Source organism: Tyto alba, unplaced genomic scaffold (assembly GCF_018691265.1).
Source record: "Tyto alba isolate M040663 unplaced genomic scaffold, T.alba_DEE_v4.0 Super-Scaffold_1, whole genome shotgun sequence".
In the NCBI taxonomy this organism is placed as follows: domain Eukaryota; kingdom Metazoa; phylum Chordata; class Aves; order Strigiformes; family Tytonidae; genus Tyto; species Tyto alba.
In genome coordinates this window covers 2,230,480-2,246,235 of record NW_024881261.1, presented here as the reverse complement: position 1 = coordinate 2,246,235, position 15,756 = coordinate 2,230,480, and the positions used below count along the sequence as shown (strand labels likewise).

At 42.0% G+C, this 15,756-nt stretch overlaps 1 long non-coding RNA gene across 1 annotated transcript; it reads left to right on the top strand.

The window, feature by feature from the left end:
• The first annotated feature begins 411 nt into the window (after window positions 1-411).
• Window positions 412-14,517, top strand: LOC122153463. The gene is made up of 3 exons (XR_006165358.1): window positions 412-421; window positions 8,061-8,073; window positions 14,403-14,517. It is a non-coding gene; the product is annotated as an uncharacterized LOC122153463 (long non-coding RNA).
• The last annotated feature ends 1,239 nt before the right edge of the window (window positions 14,518-15,756 follow it).

The following is a 15,756-nucleotide window of genomic DNA, read 5'->3' as shown; positions in this document are numbered from 1 at the left end:
ACAGAAATGCCCCATACTCATACTACAACATGTTACATAAAAAAAAAAAAAAAAAAAAAAAAAAAAAGAGAGAGATATTTCTGCTTCTGCATCATGGCTAAATTAGCCCTAACATTCTTTTTGACACCATACAAAATTTGAGGACCTAACAACATACATCTTGCACAAATGTCTGGGCGTACAGTTGGACAAAACAGGTATTTTGGTAGCTGCTGCTGAGACAAGAAGCCGGTGGGCGCCCACCAGGAAGCTCTCCTGAAGGTCTCCTGCTCATTCAGACATGCCAGTCACATAGCCTGCATGTCACTGATGTATATTAACTCTTGCCATGTTCAAGCATTTTCAAGATTGTTCCGCTGCCTGCACCCATGTAGAAAATTTAGGTGTCTTTTGCCATTGAATTATCTAATTCTTAATTAGAGTATACAAACTTTCTTAGGCTTTGGAAATTAAGATCTGAAAAAACTATTTAATTTCCCTGAGCTGATTTTTTTCTTAACAACAGCTTTGTCTATTTAATTTTGGGAACTTATAAAATATTTCTACTAAAACCTTTGCTGGGAATTTCTAAGTTTCAGACCACTTTGGGTATTTTAGAAAATTAGATTAATAAAGAACCTTGAACAATTTAAGTGTTATAAAATATATTTAACTAGAAATTATGACAAAACTAAGCATAGAGTTCTCTGTGATTTGAATATTTGCCAGTGAACTAGTCACAGAAATCAAGCTGTTATTAAGTAACATTAGTGTTAAGCACTGCAAAGTATTGAAATTCAACACAGACTTTTGCTAGACATTTTCCCTCTGGTTCTGAGTTTCAATTTCTTTAATGACCAGTAAACTACCATTATAAAGTTCTAAAATCATCTGAAGGAATAACAAGTACTTTCCTTCATTGAAGGCTCATATCTAAGATAAACCAAAATATATTTATAAATAATATCTAGTAAGGATTTTTCAATGAACAATGCAATAACCGAAAACAACCAGGCAAGCAATGGTCACATCCTGTGTTTTGCAATACGCTGATATATTAACTTACAATGTTTCTTTTTTCTTAGAAACTTAGTATCTGAAATTCTATCCAGTTGAGGTGAATGGATGATTTAGGATCAATTTAAGCAGCAGCACCATTTCACTTTTGCTATCTTAAGAAAAGAAAGTTGCGGTTTCCTGATACAAAAGGCCTCTTCTCTGCTTTTTGTTTTAAATTCACCTGATTGATTAAAACCATTCTCTCCAAATCCTTGATAACCAATGTATGTTGGCTACAGATAAATGTTATTATGGAAGGTAAATGTTATTCTGCAGAATAAATGAAGCAGATTTTCCACTCTACCAGGAGAGTGAGATGCCTGGGTGCTTTCACACATGTAGGTAGCACATAAACCTGTGCAATATTTGAACAGGAGTGAATGTGGATCTTGGACAAATCCAGGTGTCACTGAAACTCACATAGCCAAGTGCTTTAGCATCCTCACCTGGTTCTTACAAAAAAATCAAACCTTGGTCTCACTGCAATCCAGAGCAAAACCACCATTAAGATTAAAATGAGTAGGATTTGATTTACATCAGTGCAAGGCTGCTTGCACTGCATATGGAAAAATGTCATCAGCTGGTATCTTTCCAGGCCAGAAGAGTCAGAATAAGAGATGGTTGCTCTAGCTGCACTGTTAGCACTCTTGGAAGAGGCAAAACTGAGCTCCATCACCCCTCTTCTTCATCATTGCCTCTTCACAGTAGCATATCTAAAAAATGACATTGAGGAAACAGTTCAGATTGAGATTTTCCAGTCTCAAATACACCTAATTCACACTAGACTGAAGAATGACAGTGGCGAGCCACTACGTGTAAGGCCATGCTACGTGGTACCCGTTGGGTGCAAAGGAATCTGGAGAGCCGGCGACGTGCAGACGTGCCCAGGGATGGGGACAGCCACTCCTCCAGCTGCACGTGCAGCTGTGGTAAAGTCTGGAGAGAGCCTAAAACTCTGCTGAAGGACGAGTGAGAGGGGGGAAGGAGTTGAGGGAAGGGAGTAGAAGAGAAAAGTTGATCAGTGCTGGGTAGAGTCCATGATAATTAATGATGAACTATGCAGGGTTCAGCAAGCTTGGAAATGCTATCTAGGTTTTTAATTGGAAGTTTTAAGATAGTGTAAGCAAAACTATTTCAAACTGATATTTTACAGTACTCTTGACCAGTCAGATATGAAAGTCAATAAAAATATAGTCGTAGGAAACAAAGTAGAGCAGAGACAGAGACAGAAAGGAAAAAAAAATCAGCTTGGAAGAATGAGAATGACACAGAAAGGCAACTCTGTGTGCCAGAGAGAGCATCTCGCTCCAGTCACAGATGAGAAACAAATTATGGATCAGATTAATCTCTGAACCCACACTGGGTCAGTAGAGGAACTGAGGACAGGCATTTATTAGCTCTCTGGTTTTGGGGAATGCTAAATCAGAGCAAAGTCACCCAAGAATTGCCTCTGGCAGCCGCTCTGACCTCTCCAGATGTGGCGGGATGCTCTCAGCAGCAGCACGCACAGTGCTCCCCATCGCCATTGACAGAGCTCCCGGGTCACAACACACAGCAGCTCACCTAGTCCCAAATGGCATGAAAAAGGGGGCTACTCTATATGAACATACACACCCACACCCACACGTATATAATGCAAAAGCCAGAACTTCAACAGATGCAAACCAACGCAGTACTGTTGGATAGTGCTTCCCTGGAGCAGTGCCAATTTATAGTACCTAATAATCTCTGTTTAAATGCAACGCACATTTGTTTTCTTGAGTCCTGAACCACACAAATTCAATAATCTTTTTCCATAATTTCTGTGCGAAATAGGCCTGCAGTACAGAAAAGCCAACTTTTCTTCCAGTTGGGTTTATTTAGCAGCTGAAAGTGCTGGGATGGATAGCTCAGCAGGAACAGAGCCAGGATCATGTAAGCAGTTGCTGGGTGAACTTCCACCCATGCCTCTGCCAATACATCTTCATCTCCACTGGCAAAGTCCAGTGCTCCACCCCAGCCTTGGAGCGTTTCTGAGCAGAATTGGCAGTCATGCCCACCTGCGTAGCAGTTTTCGTGCTAGAAAGCCACGGACACTAAAATGAAGTTCCCAAATCCAATTTTCACTTGCGAATTGAGCCTCGGCTTGTACCCGGCTCTGCAGAGGTGAAAGGCTAATGCAGTGCCCCGGCGTGCCACCGAGGCTCTGCCATCGCCTCCTAATGATGTTTTGCATGCTGCACGAGCCGGCGTCGGGAGCTGGGAGGGAGCTGGGGCTGCCCTGAGGGAGGGATTCACAGCCAAGAGGAGACGGAATGCCAGCCCGAGAGGGAACGCGGCACGTGGCACAGGCAGATCCAGCAGCCGTTGAGCGATGCTAACAACCCCCGCAGCAAAACCACAGCTTCCAAGCTGCTCAGAAACTGCGCGGAAAAATTTGCCCTGGCAAAAATCACATGATGTTTTGCAGCCACAGACGCCCACCCAAGACAAGCCGCGGGCAACTCGGTTATACTAACGCAACCCCTCCTGTTCCTATCCCGATATATTGATCTTGATGCAAGTTGAAGGCTGTTTAATGGGTGTCTCAAGGATTAGTAAGCACCTGCACATTTATGAAGGTTTGTTTCTGAACCCATGCAAGTGAAAGCCGAGTGCTTAAAACTCAGCATATTTTCTGCTTTCTTAATATAACAGTTATTCCCTAGCTTGTCCATGGAGCTTAGTGGATGAGCAATAATAAACACACGCTCACCCTTAAGTCCATAAATATAGGCTTCTTTCCAATCCCTGGCTTAGAATTGTACCTCAAAAAGAGCAGGTAATTTTGCTTTACTGTCATCTGTATCATAGCCACAATGTGCCAAACGTTGCAGAAGTATGAGAGGATATTTTATTAGCTGATAAGCTGGACTACTATTCACTGAGGAAGAAAATTATCAAACAAATTACACTGAGAACCAATAATAGGGGAAAGGTTAATGATTTCTGTAAGCCACCGAATTCACCCACCCCTGTAGTTTACTAAGAAAATTAGGGTTTCTTCATGCTGAGCTTATGGGAACACTTTACCCATATTTCAACCCTTCTTTCCTTGGAGATCTTTGACATCACTGCTTTCTTGCTTGAGAATTTACATTAAGGACAATTATATAACAAAAATATACCACCGTTCAGGAAAATATACAACTTCTTATCAGAGGGATGTGGATGTTCTTCTTTCCAGTCTACAGACATGGAGATTAAATTTCAGAGAGAGATTTATTTTGTGCTATTGTCCTGTTATTCACCAGAGGATTGTGCAATGCAAGTAATCTGATCAGAATAATGCATAGGGACATATTTCAGAAAACCAATAATTGTGGTAACGTTGAGCTCTGCAAGGTGCCAAAATAAAGTCCAAAATCACTCTCACTCTTTTCCACAATTCCTTAATCATGGCATCATAATGTGCTGCTCTGTTGTCCATTAAAGCCACAAGCTTGAAGTAATCAATGCTGGACATTTGGAGATTTATTGTAATTTTAGATCTACAGCACTTTTGCAGGCTGAAAAGCAAAATTATATTTTATAGGTGTGCCGTATCTTACATTTTACAGCTTTTACTTCTTTAAGCTGGCTTGGTGCAGGTTTTTGTTGTTGGCTTGAGGTTTTTTTTTTCTTTTAACCTGAGTGCTGCAGGCTTTTTTATGATGTTAGGAAGCAGTTAAGGCAAACAACAGAAAAAATTACTAAAACTGACTGTATTTAAATTCTGTTTACTTCCTTAACCTTTTGACTTACCTATACAAAAAGTAATCTTTCATAAACAAGTCCCAAACAAAATCATTGCCTATTTTACTTTCCTTAAACCCTTGTGGAATAAGCAGAAATTGTAACAAGATCCTTTTGACCGTTTTTTATTCCGCTCATATTTGCAATGATTTTATAACTGACGCTTGGTTTGCCTCTCCACATTATCACAATCAGTGCATCCTGGGATTAAAAACCATTTAGGGCCCAACTCTTAAAGAAACTCCCCACACAGCAGTATAATGAACACTGTTCCTTTTTATTGTTGCTAGGTTTATTGTTATGCCAAAGACGCTGCAAAGCTCAATTCTCACTCTAAAAACAAAGGAGTGACCCACTTCCCAGGATGGCTCTGGTACAGAGGCAGCACAAAAGGTTTTGAGGAAGGTAATCCTGGCAAACATGCTACTAAGGTGGGGCTGGGTCAGAAGTTTCACAAGCCTCAAGACAAACATTCATGGGTTTTCTTTCAGTTTTAAGAACTTGGTGGCACCTATTATCAGAAAATGAACTCACCATTCTCTAATCAGTATTCTGTGAGGGACAGAGGAGCAAGGCAATTAAGCAGCATCCTCAGGAACCCACCCGCATGCTGAATCCAGGACAGATGCTGCAGATGTTGCCAGATGTGGTGCTTCAACTCACCACCGAGAAAACATCCAAGCTTAAGGCATTCCTTCCCTATGCCCTAAACTTTAAGCTCATTATCAAAACAGCTAAAACCCACTCTGAATAAGAATGTATTCACGACATGCTGGCACGGTGTGGACTTGCTTAGACGATTCTGTGAACTGGAGTCCAAAACGGGGCTCACACGTGTAGGGCAGTTGGCATTTGATGCTCTGAAACTTCTTGTTATGGACACGCCAAGACTAGCTCGACATGAAGCACAGCAAAGACTATAATCCAATATTTTAGCTAATACTGTGTAAACATGCAGCCCCTTACTTCTAATAGCGCCTTTCAGCCAAGTGGAGCTCAAATCCTTATGACTGGAGGATTCCTTACTGACTACTGAAATATTAGAATTCATGTGAAATATAGCAGTGCTGGCACAGAAAATAAATATGCGAGTCCTTGTTAGGAAACAGAGTGCAGAAAATGTATTTGATTAATGTATTTTAGAGAGGTGAATTATAGCTTAGCCATGTTGAAATGTGACCAGACACTTCGAAACTGTCGCTGGATCCTGTTAGAGAGCACAAATGGTCACGTTTTACATTTCATGGGAAAGGCAGGCAGTCCAACCTGCAAAGTTTCTGAGAAAATATGTTACCCGCTAAACAACAAACGCCATTCCCTGCAGCAACTCCTATCTCTGTGGAAGACCCCACTTCTATAACCCACCCGGCAAAAGTGCCGCTTAGTTTTCATGGAGGGAAAAGATCTCAGCTCAAATAACAGATCACCCAAGACAACACGAACAAGACTAGAAACTCTGTAATTGGATAACCACAAAGGAAAATTCCTAAGTAATTGCCTGTGTAAGCACCAAAATGTGAATGCTGTGTGTCAAAAGACAAGAATATCAGATAGAGTAGATGCGGCTAACAACTGATATTCACAGAATAGATGCAAAAGCATCGAAAAAAACAAAGCCATGAGGTCTTTGTATCCTCAGAGCGACCTGCAGGCTCTGAGATCGCACTGTTGCAGGAAAGGGGAACACAACCATTGATTTCAATGAGTGCAGGATCAAGACCATAATGCTTATAGCAGCCATACACATCAGTGTAAACCTATTTGTAACAGAACCTAAGGGCACATTTCATGTATGGCTGGGAGGAAAACCCACTCACAATGGAGGGCAGGAGTGTTCATGTAGAATTTATACTACAAAAGAAAAAGGAAAAACTTTCCTCTGTGCCTCTATGTGAATTCATCAATTTAACTTACACTTAAATGGAAAATCGCTATACAGAGACCATAAAAACGTATTATGTTATCAATTGAATGGTTTACACTGCTGGCAAGCTCAGGGAAAACATACCTTTTCACTATCACCAGCCTGAGTGAACCACATTATGAAGGATCCCATATATATCTTTAACTTTTGTACATGGCAATTCTCTTCGCATGTGCTCTCCTTACCTTAAATCAAGTGAGTGATGAGAAGAAGGATGAGGATGAGTAGAGAAAGGAAGAAGATGTAAAGAAAAAGAAAAGCTGAGAAGGAAAATAAAGAGAAAATAAAGTTAGGGATGAAGAAGAGACAGAAATGGAAAATAGAGCAAGAAAAGGGCAAGGTGCTTCTCAGGAGTCCAGGATAACAAATGCATCTCAATAAAGGCCAGTTGCTCTAAAAGGAAAACAATTCACACATCTTTCCTTCCTAACGTATATTCTAGTTCCACATGCCAGGAGGCAGAAGGGCAAGAAGAGACCAGAAGGCAGGGAAAAGAAGACATGGTGCTGGGCAGAATGTTGGCTTAGCCAAATATTTTCTGCAATAAATCCAGTGTTGATTAGCACTAGGAGAAAGTATTTTATGCCTGTCCCCATTCTGCGACTGCCACAGGCAACAGATGATGGTGTTGGGGGGCTCTCCTCTGGACCTGAGCACAGCAAAGCAGTAAAGACAGCGTGAAGGGACATTCAAGAGTCCTTTCATTCTGCTGCTTTCCCATACATTTATGGTGAGGCAAACATGGAGCAGTAGGGCCATGCATACCTCAGAGGTCAACGTATGCAAAGTTGGCTGCGGCACACCCGTGGCTATATCACCAAACTGCCACTCTGCCAGCCTAACAGCATCTTTTCTACTCCCAGAACTCCAGATATATATGTATATAAAACATTTTATGTATACACCTATAGAGATGTAGGAATATGTGTTTTCCCCCTCTGCTCCGCTCTGGGGAGACCCCCCTGCAGTGCTGGGGCCAGCTCAGGGGCCCCCCACAGCAGAAGGACCCGGAGCTGCTCGAGCGGGGCCAGAGGAGGCCACAAAGATGCTGGGGGGGCTGGAGCAGCTCCCCTGGGAGGCCGAGCTGAGAGAGTTGGGGGGGTTCAGCCTGGAGAAGAGAAGGGTCCAGGGAGACCTTCGAGCGGCCTCCCGGGGCTTAAAGGGGGGGTGGGAAAGGCGGGGAGGGACTCTGGATCAGGGGGTGGGGATGGGACGAGGGGTGATGGGTTTAAACTGAGAGAGGGCAGATTTAGGTGAGCTCTAAGGCAGAAATTGTTCCCTGTGCGGGGGGTGAGGCGCTGGCCCAGGGTGCCCAGAGCAGCTGTGGCTGCCCCCTCCCTGGAAGGGTTCAAGGCCAGGTTGGATGGGGCTGGGAGCCCCCTGGGCTGGGGGAAGGGGGCCCTGCCCGGGGCAGGGGGTGCCACTGGGGGGGCTTTAAGATCTTTAAGGTCGAATCCAACCCAAACCATTCTATGATTTGATGATTCTATGAAGCGGTTTCTGAAAACTGAAGTTTCTCGGACTCTTTTGGATTTTTTTTTTTGTTTTTTTTTGAGTCGGTCTGCCACATCGCAAAGCATAGCAGTGGGGCACACTGACGTGCGGTGTGGGAACAAGTCCTGCACATTGCCTCATCCTGCTCCATTCCGCTGCCCCACCTCAGTCAGCAGGGCCCCGCAGAAACAGTCACTGTTTGGATGTCACACAGATTCCTGCCAAACCCCCTCGTAATTAGCAGAAGTGACGGTGATATGCAGTATCCCAACGAGGGCCCACGCTTGGGCAGTGTGAAGGGCCCTTGGCACGAAGGATTGTTTCCCCAGCCCCGTCCTCTCCCACCACGAGTCAGCCCGGTCCGACCTCTCCGACGTGTCAGGTTTCAGTCCGCTTTAAAAATTTTTACAACACAAAAGTGCAAAGGGAGTAATGAAACTCTCACCCTTAACGCTGCACTCCCAGGCGGGGGAGCAGGCGTGGGGTTGCTGAGAAGGGCAGGGGGCTGCTTAGGTGGTTTTCCCCAACTGACCATCCCTCATGGTCCCCCTCCCTCTCCCGTCCTCTCTCATTACCGTGTAAAAATCCACTAATGCAAAGAACAAACATTCCTCCCAAGCTAGACACGGGAAAAAATTAAATGTAGGAGATTTGGAAAGCATCGTTATTTTTGTTTTAAATCCTTTGTGGAAAGTTTGATGGTCTTTACTCATGAAAAATCAAATTTTTTTTTTTTTTTTTACTTTTTATTTCTCTTCTCTCTTCCCTTCCCCCATAGTGATTACTGAACAACTCTATCACAGGGATTACTGATGTTAACCAGGACCACACAGTCACATTAGACAGAAGTTTCTGTAGGAACTATCCTAAGGAATCTAAATTAATGATGGAGATTGTTCTGGACTGCTGACTGCAGGATTGGTTACTTCATGTTAAGAAAACAGCACTGCACAAATCCCAGGAGCTCAGAGAATGATGACAGGAACGATCAAAGGAGGGCTGGAAATCTATTTATTAATGAAATATAAAGAGATTGGTAGATAACAATTATACCTTAGAAGGAAGCCCATAAGGGAAGATGTGATGCAGTATAAAAAATACTGATCAGCACAGATGAGCCAGATCAAGAGCTTCTGACTCAAAGCACACAATCAATTAAATGCTCACAAATTCAAAGCAGATGAAAAGAAATTTTGTGTTGCCCAACCTGAAACTCAGACAAATGAACATCACTAGGTTCAACATCACAGCAATATTCAAGTCCGGACATTAATATATCACAAAGGAGCAGAATCACTAATTACGAACTCTGGATGGGGCACTACACATCAGTCTTCTGGCTGTAAGCCCATCTCCATCACTGTAACCGGAAAAAGATTTAAAGAGAAGAAAATTCCCCAAATCTGCTACTTCATGTGTCAGTGGTGGCCATGGTAGGACAGAGAGAGCTGGGCCAGGTGAGCAAGGCAAGGCACCGCGGGTCTCTGATGAAGTGTCTTGTAGACACGTTTACTGTGCGATAGCACCTCTGCATTTTATGAAACTCTTGCTGGCCAACAACGACGTGCTAAAATCACGTCGGAAAAAAAGCATTAATTGTGTTGGAAGCCTGTGCTTATAATTATGACCCACCTGATCTCTCTGACCGCAAAAATCATTCTGGTGGTAAAACTATGCGGTAGCATCGGAAACCGGTGCGCACCGGGTTTTATTCAACTCAAGCCGCCTGAAGAAGAGTCACATAAAAATGTTGTTAAAATAAACTTTGGTAGACAGAGACCTGGTGTAAACCAAGTGTAAACTCTGAGTGGATTTTTACTACAGACCCATAAACCTCTGAAAATAAAAGTTTGTAGTGGAAATCAAGAGAGACATCTATCATGGGAACACTGGGTGCTCCTATGGTCTGCAGGTACTGACTCCCCCCTGCAAATCTCACCTTCTTTTCCAAAGCTGTGCCTATAAATGACACTCCTAAAACGTCACTGCTGCCTCCTTGAGCACAAAATTATTTCAGTGCTGGCTCCCTTCCAGTCTCAGGCCACAGACAGCAAGGCGATTCCTGTCCTCCACTTTTTTCATATCCCCCAGGAAAACTTGATGGGAAAGACACAGCTTTTGTTGGTTGTAGCACATCAAGATCCCAAAATTACTACTAATTGTAACATTTGTAATTATTTCTAGCTTTTAATTTTTATAATGACTCTTTCTGTTGACCGGAGGGAAATTTTAATCCCAAACGTGCCCAAGTGTCAAAATTGCCATTACACTTCAGGAAAAAAAAAGGCATTTAAGAAGGCATAAAGTTTACTTATTGAAAATTAGAAATTAATATTTATTGTCAGATTTCCGTTGGAGATTGAAACCTTTTATTTAACACTGTCTGGAAGTGTAAATTATTCAAATGTTTACATTTGAATGCTGCTGTACCCTAATGATTCCATTTTCTGCAGTATATTAGTGGTAAGATAATGAAAAGCTTCATCAGAGTGTTAAACATCTAGCTGCAACTCTTCAAGGCAGTGGAAGAGGCTCGCTGGTGCAGTCAATTAGGGCAGCAGAAGTCAGTAGTGTGAAATGAGGGTCTCCAGCCACAGCCCCCTGATCGGCCAGGTGGCTGACCTACACGGACAAAACAATAACATACTCATTGCCCCTTCTGTAGCATCAAGATGACCAAATGGTTGTTAAGAAGGTTTTTTCCACTATCCAAACGCAAGTATATTTAAAATCTGGATAGGCTTCAGCTTGGCCAGCAAAGGGGTTGTGTTATGAAGTCAAGAGGCATGCTTTAATTTTGATTATTTGAGGGTTTTTTTAAGGAATTGAAGGAGTTGAAGGGAGAAAGCAGCTAAGTTTGGAAATGGTTAGCATTGTTTTGTTTTGGGTTTTTACTTTATTTTACTTAAGAAATAACAGAAAAGATATATCGCTGTTCTTCTCTAGGAGACTTCTGTCTCTATCGAGTTTGTTCTCAGTCTTCTACGAGGAAAGACAGGAGCTTTCACTCCTTGAGAAATGCCTGCTCACAGAGACCCTTGCACCAGCCAGCCGAGCAGGATAAAATGGCACCAATAAACAGGGAAGGCTGGAGGTCACCACATTCCTCTGCCAGCCCAGGCACTGCTGCTCGACCCACCCCCACCCCAGGGCAGAGGGAAATGCCCCAGCCCAGCCCAGAGAGGAGGAGCTGGCCTGGGCTGGCACACCGGTAATATTTTCTGCCTTAACTGAGATTTTTCTGAACTTGATCTGTTGCATTAGGTGGTTAATTTTTTCCCCTCTCCAGGGTTTTCGTGGGATATCCTGTTCATGCACCCAGAGCCTAGTATACAGGTGACTGGAGTTTCTCGTATTTAAAGAAAAAACAAAAAACACACACAAGCAAGTAGAAAAATGTTTTTTAAACTGTTAAGACAGTTTTTTTCTACCTCATAAAGAACCAAAAAGGGGCAAAAGCCCAATTTTCCCACCATTACAACCTCAATTCCAGCCCTCACCTGTGTCACTTCTGTTACGCACAGTCCAAAGCACTGCAGCTGCCCTTGTATTTTCTGCCAGTATAATTTTTTAAATACACAAATATTATACTCCAGGGCATGTTTTCGTGGGCCAACAATACATGCCTCACTTTTATTGTGAGGCACAAGCCCTTCAGTTTCGTGTCTTTTGACCTCCCAAGAAATGTATTAATGACTCTATAAAGCTCTCTCTGGCACGTATTCATATTAATACAATATACTTCTTTGTTTTTATATTACATAGTAAAAGGGGGGAGGGGGAAAGAGAAGGAAAAAAAGACAGTTATTTCAATATCCTTCCACCACAAAACATAGTTTAGAGGGAAAAAAAACAACAGTGATCTGAAGAGGGATAGCTGACATTATTTAAGCTATATTTTAGCCTGGCTTATTTCTATTCCTACTTATTTCTCCATTACCTTCAGCTATGGCTCTACTCAATCCAGTAAGCAAGTCCAGATTTGGCCTTCTGCAGCCGCTCGGAGCGAGCCACAGATGCCCCCTGCCCACCGAAGGAACGAGCTCCTTCTGCGGGCAGCATCCCGGGGCAGCCTCGGGGAAGGGGCTCGGAGAGTATTTGGAAATAACAACTTCCCCCACCTCCCTCCACCTCGCTCGCGTTCCCAGGTGCAGAGTTCGACAAGTTGCTTTCAACCTGGAGCTAGCGAATGGCAAAACACAGCTCCGAAGGCTCAGGGAGGAGGAAAGCAGCAGATCTGAGCGCAAGCCCTACCCTTGGGTCCCCCGATGAGCACATCTTTCGTGCCTTAAAAAATTAAACAAATCACAAAACCAACAAAAACGCTGGGAAAATAACTTCTGCCACGTTTTCCTCTAATTATTTTTTATTCCAAAACAATTAAAATGAATTTACTAGAGGCTTAGTTCAATACTCGGGCTACTCCTTGATCCTAGTGAGCACACTGGGACCAAGTTTTGCCGTGACTGGTTCATTTAATCCCCTGTGCACACAACAGCAAATGATGCTAGTGGTAAACAGTTTGCTAAACATTGGTGTCATATCCACACAGTATAGTATAGTATATCTACAGACATTTTCCAGTGCTCCAATTTTGCTTTTTGATATAGTGGCTATATTAAAATCCCTATCAAAAACTCGTATCTAATATTGCGATGCCATTATCAGTCTCTCATTTGCACGGTAGACATAAATATATATCACCCCTTACAGATGGCAAAACAGGCTCAGCTAGGAAAATAGCATGCTATCACTTACGTCGAACTGATACGGACAGAATATGTTTTGGCTAACGTTTTAATTAAATCAAATACTTGATAAAATCAAATATAAAACTCAAAATCGCCAAAGGATGTCACAGACTTCTGAAGTAGACCACAGTGCTCCAAATCCACAGAACAACCACAGCAATTATTTTTTACTACTTATGAGTAAACCTTAATTTTGACTATAGTGTCCTCAGCTCTGCTACGTACATGGGAAAGGAAGGCAAATCTGGTCTTACTCCTACCTAACTCTGGGAATTTTTCCTCCTACTTTGAAAGGAAAAACATCACAGTTCATAAAGTGTGTCCTTTTTGTTAACGCAGAACTACTTTTTTCCTTCTAACACTTCCAAAAAAACACTTCAGAAGTTGATAGAAGCAAGTTAGGCAACAACTCTTTCAAAAGGAAGTCTCCAAGATGATCTCCAAATTTTGATGGAGTGGAGAAAGTGTCACCCAAGAAATAATAGAAAACAATCGACAAAACCCCTGCACATAAGAGTGGTAGGGCATTTGCCAGTATTTTTAAATTCATAGCAGCATCTTAGCTTTTGTTTATCTTTGATATTTAAGGCAGAATAGATGGGAATATTCATAATTAATAATGACTAAACCAAAAGTTTATTCTTTTTATTAATTTTTAAATTTAGAAAAATATTAAAAAACATGAAGCTGAAGTTATTTGGCAGGCTCCTTGCAATGCACATAAATAAATCTCTTTCAGCAAGTCTCCAAGGGTTTTAGGCAAAACTTTGTGAATGCCAAAGAGGAAATCTAAAAACAATTTCTGGCTTATTTGTTGAGCCAAAAAAGTGGACATCATGTCCAAAGTACAATTTGAAATATTATTTTTTGTACTAAAAAATGAAGTGATGAATGTTTTCAGATGAAGACTGTCTAAGGAGCTTTCCAGTGAACCAGTGTCACAAAGATTTTAACTCTTAACACCAGCCTCACTTCAGCGTTTTTATTTCAGGTTTTGGGAGGGAGCAGCAGACCACAAGACAGATTGGGTTTGTTTCTTTGTTTCTGGTGAGCTTAACTTTTTGTCAGACCTACTCCAGCCATTTTTAATATAGGTTAATAAGTGGAAAGTCATCAGTGGTCTAGAGCTGATTCACTAGTAGGCTTTTATGTTAACTTGTCCATAGAGGATATCCAGCTGTCTCCATCCAGATCCTAGTGAAATATTTAAATTATCTTCTCTAGCATGAACGAGTCAAATTTCAGGGCAAGCTGAGCAAGCCATTAGGAAACAGCTCTGTGCTGAAGATCCCACGGTGCATTTGTAAATGAGGGTGAGTTTGGTAACAATCAGGAAAGGTTTTGGAAATAAAAATCTCTCTTTGCTCCTGATACTCAGAACAAAGTCACCAGGATGGTGCTGGGGAAACTCCTGATGTGGCTGATCTGTTCCTCTTGGGCAGGTTGGACGGGGCTTTGAGCAACCTGGTCTAGTGGAAGTTGTCCCTGCCCATTGCAGGGGATTGGAACTGGAGGATCTTTAAGGTCCCTTCCAACCCAAACCATTCTATGACTCTATGAAGTAATACATCAAGGACGTGCAGACTGGCCAGCATGTCCCCCAGGCTCATTAATGTACAAGCTTCCTTATCAAAATTTTGCAAAAGCCTAGACTTTCCATGTAGGGTTGTAACACGCTTGTTCTAACAGAGAATATCTTCGTGAGCTTTGTATCAAATGTGGCACCGAAAGCTGTCAGAATACCTATGTGAGAGGAAGTTCTCCAAATGAAGGTTACATTTTTTTAACGTCGAGTTGATTGTCCTTTTTAATGAAGATTTGCTCTGTTTTGTTTCAGTAGATGACAACTTTTAGTTACAAATAAAACAGAATAGGATCTCTTAACATGCTGTCATTTGAATTTCCACTCTGTGAAAATTTCCACTCTGGTGCCCTTCCCTGCAAGCCCCTTCATCCCAAGCATCAGCATGAAGGGCAGCTCAATGGAAAGCAGCTGGGTCCAGCCAGAATGCAAGGCAGGGGGATTGAAAGAGTTGGTGTCTGAGTCATCTTCTACACAATTTTCACAGGTATCTGATCCAAAAAGCATTCACTGAGTGAGCACCAAACCAGCAAATACTTTTAAGAATGCCTGTACTTGTGCTGCTATTTACCCTGATGCAGAAGAACAGTGGTTTCCTGAACACAAATATAAAATCTAATATCATTTACAGAGTACCACTCTTGCCATTCTCCTTGCACAATATACTTAGGGAAGGGACATACTTGCCAGAATCACAGGCAGACTTCAGCTGTCTGTGCATATTGGTTGTTTGCAGTATCTTCCACTGCAATTAAATTTGTATCCTCAGTCAAAACATCAGCAGAATTGACAGACTTTTTCTTTAAATAAGGTTTTCTTCAGCTTTGAGATTTCTAATTATTGTTATCATCAGTACAAATGAAGGTTTATGTAAAGTGGATATACTAATTTATTCCTTTCCCTGATAAAAAATATTGTATAATTCACTGAAAAAACGACTGTTGCCATTTTTAAATTCCTGTAGACACTAGCTTCTACCACACTGTTCTTTTATGCATCGCGTCACTTCCCAGTTGCCTGTTACTGAAAATGAATATAACAAAATCATATACACCAGCTAAAAATTCAACTTTAAATATTCCTTCGTCGTAGCTGGTTTTCAAGTGAATGATTCTCAGGAAAAAAATGTAGGTGTATTTTTGAAAAGGGCGCACATTTGTATTGCTCAGGTTGTATGGCGGCATATTAAAAACCCTTGCAAATGTTTCTCTGCT